Raw genomic sequence first — 3,611 nt, 5'->3', positions numbered from 1 at the left:
AGCCTCCTATAGTAAGTCTAGATTAGTGCAAACATTTTACGCATTTACACACAAGTCCACTGGAAAAAAAATAATATTCAAGACACTAAGTGGTTTTGATGCTCCTATAGTTTGAGCTCTGTTAAAAATAAAATCAATCAAACACAAAGGTGTGCATTACGAGCTAGACCCTAAAGCTGAGCTAGCGGCTCCCGGCCCGCCAAGCATAGCCGCCAAGGCAGGAGGAACCCAGCCAAAGCGCGGGCTAGGCTGTAGCGGGACCCAAGGCTTACCGCATGCCGCGAAGAGGTACAGGACCACACCGGCGAGTCCCACCCACCAGGTGCAAGCCCCACCGCGAGCACGGATCCACTACAGTGCCTTCCCGCGGTACTTACTAGGAGCTGGGCCCGTCTCCCCTTCCCACCCGGCTATCGCGGCTCCCCCCACCCCGCGGCAGGGGCGGGCGTAGCCGCCGGGCGGAGCAGAGACAGGCGGCTCCGCCCTCCCCGGCGGAAGTGTTGGCGGCCCCGAGGTTGTCCGGAGGCTCTGGGCGGCGGCACCGGCAGCGCGCTGGGTCCTTTTGCAGGCGTCGCTGCTTGGGCCTCCCCCCTGTACAGGGTGGGGTGGTTTTCCCCGTAATTAACCCAAACAAACCAGAAGTGGGGCGGCCGCTTATCCCGCGCTGCCGCCGGTCGGTGTGCCTGAACCGAGCCCGCCGCCTAAGCCGGCAGGTAACGTCGCGCCATGCCTGGCAGAGAGGGCAGCTCCGCCGCTGGGACGGCGACCGCCACCACCTGCCCCACGCTGCCGGTGGAGGCCGGGCAGCGGGTGGGGGCACGGTGCCGGTAGAGAGAGGCGGTGGGTTTCTCTGCCCGTGGCGGCTTCCCGGGAGCGGCTCGGGGCAAACGCCGCGAGAGACAGGCTCGTCTCCGGCAGCCGCGAAGGGGAGAGAGGGGCCGGTCACCGCGGCGGCACCACGCCCGGAAAGCAGTGACCCGGGGGGCTCCTGCCTGGCCCGGTCCCGGAGCGGCCGATGCCCCCCTCAGCAGCCCCTCTCCGCTCGGCGACCGGCGCTCCTGAGCGGAAAATAAATACATGGGGGGGGGGCCCCCCCCCAAATAACGCCTGTCACATTTACCTCCGGGTAGTTCATCGCCCGAAAGAGAGGGGAGAAAGCGCGTGTGCCTGCGAGGGGTGCCAGCAGAAAGATGAGTGTTTCTTTCATTAACCTAATGGTAATTGCAAAAAGACTCCCTTTTTGTCAGCTTCACCTAATCAAAACCGAATATCTGTATGTGGCACTGACAAAATCAGTAAAACTTCACCTTCGACTTTATTGATCTGAAAAGACAGGCAGAGTTTTCTATGGTGTTCAATTTAGGGAATTAAAAAAAATCACTCCACTAACAGCATTTGGTACATTTCTAACCCATATGTCACCTCAGTGCTTTAAATAATTATATTTGCATGCAGGGAGTGATTCATAAATATGTCAGGATTGTGAAATATAGGCAGGCATTTCAAACTTTCTATTTAAAAAACATGAATTATGGCCACGAAAAATGTGTTCCCATTTAAGGGTGATACGAAGTATTTGGTGTCTAGTACGGAGGCCCATCCATCATATAGACAATAAAGAGAGTTTTTGCCTGACGTTGGAAATTTATGGTTGCCCTTCTCTGCCCTAATAACTCAAGCATTGTGTCAGCCTGTGACAGCCTTTGCAGAAAAACAGCAACCCTGTTATCAATCAAAAAGCCCTTTTACATTTTTAGCAAAACTCTGATCATCCAGACACCCTTTTAATGTATATATTACATCATTATAGATCATTCTGCACTTTTACTGCAACTCAACAAAATGATCCATCACTTCAGGACAGTCCTGATGAACGCTGATGTAAATTATTTGCACGTCGCTAGTACAGTACAAAATGAAAAATGTACTTTAGGTGGAATTAATTTTAGGGTGTAAAAAGCTAAAGATGAAAGCAGTGCGGATTAGAGGAGACCTAAATGCATCATTAGGGATGACTGAAAACAAGCTAATAGTTATTAAGATTAAGATTGTTTTAACCTTTTCGGATCGCGGACCTAGAGTCTTTCAAGAAGATAGCTAAGATGTATTACATGCTTCTCCCTGCCCCTGCCCCCTGCCCAGACGTAGCCGTCTTGTAATTGCGTCAAGGATTATTGTTCATTTGTCATTCGGGTGTTTAGATAAGGTTAATTATTTGGGTTCCAATGCCTTTTCCAGCCATATCCTTGAAACTTATCCTCGCATCTCAAAAGACGCTATTCCTCACGCTGTTGAAGACGCATCTGCTTGATCCGCAGTTTCCATAACAAAGTTGTCAATAAACACTCGACATTTGGAATCCAAGTGACGAAGCTAAAGATCGCCTCCATTTGTGTGCCACGGTTAATTTCTGAGGGATTACTGTAACCAAATATGTGCTTAGTTGGTATAATACTCCCCCGTAGCCTCCAGGCTTTCGCAGAAGATAAACATAGCCTTTATGATTGCTGAGATTCAGTGATCAGACCAAGGTGTTACAGATGCTGAAAGACTTTTTTTTTCTCTCTTAAAGCCTAGGCAGCAAATGCCATTTAGAGTACATACATACGAATTGGGAAACGTGTTCACTTGCATTGGGCTCGGTCATTTTAATCGTAGTACGTTTAATAACATGAAATGGCACTAAAAATCTCCAGGTACTTAAGAGGAAACACACTCAGCCTTTCCAGTGTCATCACACTCGTTTGACTTGCTCTCTCCCTCGCCCTCTAGAAAGTTACCTTAAGGCTTATTTAAAATAAAAGCTGTTTGCATAAGAAACACCTCAAACATAAAAGAGGACAGATTTGGAAAATAGGTGTTGGTAAAAGGGTTTCAACACGAAAGTAAAAATTTTCGCACTCTTATAGGGAAACAGTGTCAATAGGGAAATCTATCAAAGGGCTTAACAGAGAGAGGTTTGGGGGGGGTTATTATGTGCATTAATCTCTTCCTTATCTCAGCTTAACAAAAGGAACAAAATCAGACAAACTCATTTGAAAACATTCTCGGAAAAGGTATATTTCCGAAAGCAGTAAGCAAACAAATAAACAGAATAGTGATTTTCTGCTCGTTTAGTAAAAATTCCACTAGTGACCAAAATACACGTTCACTTAAATGCGGCTATTATTTTGAAGATGGCTCTCAAATTATCCACGCTTATAAAACCATTACCTATATCTCATGCAGAGTAAAATATATATTGCTTATTTATATTAGGAAAGTAATTACAATCACAAGGGTAAATATTTTAAAGTACTATGCAAACAGGGGAGAGGTTTGCAAATCTTTCTTTCTGTTGGCAAGCATTCAAAGTATTTACTTTAATGACATTCTGGAAGAAATATCCTACACCTCCGCCGGATACCTGGGCAGATGCACCAGCTACTCTCTGAGCACATACAGCCTTGTCTTAGAGAAAAAGAAAAGGAAAAAAAAAAAAAATAGTGCCTCTGCCCAAAAATACGAATTGGTGGTACGGTATTTCTGATAACCCTTCACATTTCTTATCCGAAGTATTATCATTCCTGGGAGAAAGGAAGGGAAAAAAAAAAAAAAGAAATAAATGAGAT

General features: G+C 46.6%; 1 long non-coding RNA gene across 1 annotated transcript; it reads left to right on the top strand.

The window, feature by feature from the left end:
• The first annotated feature begins 609 nt into the window (after positions 1 to 609).
• On the top strand, positions 610 to 2,368 carry LOC133207386 (uncharacterized). Its single transcript, XR_009724027.1, has 2 exons — positions 610 to 713; positions 2,239 to 2,368. It is a non-coding gene; the product is annotated as an uncharacterized LOC133207386 (long non-coding RNA).
• The last annotated feature ends 1,243 nt before the right edge of the window (positions 2,369 to 3,611 follow it).

The sequence above is a fragment of the Neopsephotus bourkii genome, unplaced genomic scaffold (genome assembly GCF_033783945.1).
Source record: "Neopsephotus bourkii isolate Nb327-2 ecotype Australia unplaced genomic scaffold, CSIRO-AGI_Nbou_v1 NB_196, whole genome shotgun sequence".
Classification (NCBI taxonomy): domain Eukaryota; kingdom Metazoa; phylum Chordata; class Aves; order Psittaciformes; family Psittacidae; genus Neopsephotus; species Neopsephotus bourkii.
This window is presented reverse-complemented; position numbering and strand designations above follow the sequence as displayed.